Below are 320 nucleotides of genomic sequence, written 5' to 3'. Positions count from 1 at the left end.
AAAGAAAGAAAGAAAGAAAGAAAGAAAGAAAGAAAGAAAGAAAGAAAATAAAGAAAGAAAGGGAAAGAAAGAGAGAAAGAAAGAGAGAAAGAAAGAAAGAAAGAAAGAGAAAGAAAGAGAGAAAGAAAGAGAGAAAGAGAGAAAGAAAGAAAGAAAGAGAGAGAGAGAGAAAGAGAGAGAAAGAGAGAAAGGAAGAAAGAAAAAGAAAGAAAGAAAGAAAGAAAGAGAAAGAAAGAAAGAAAGAAAGAAAGAGAGAAAGAAAGAAAGAAAGAGAGAGAGAGAAAGAGAGAAAGGAAGAAAGAAAAAGAAAGAAAGAAAGA

The sequence above is a fragment of the Oxyura jamaicensis genome, chromosome 24 (assembly GCF_011077185.1).
Source record: "Oxyura jamaicensis isolate SHBP4307 breed ruddy duck chromosome 24, BPBGC_Ojam_1.0, whole genome shotgun sequence".
Classification (NCBI taxonomy): domain Eukaryota; kingdom Metazoa; phylum Chordata; class Aves; order Anseriformes; family Anatidae; genus Oxyura; species Oxyura jamaicensis.
This window is presented reverse-complemented; position numbering follows the sequence as displayed.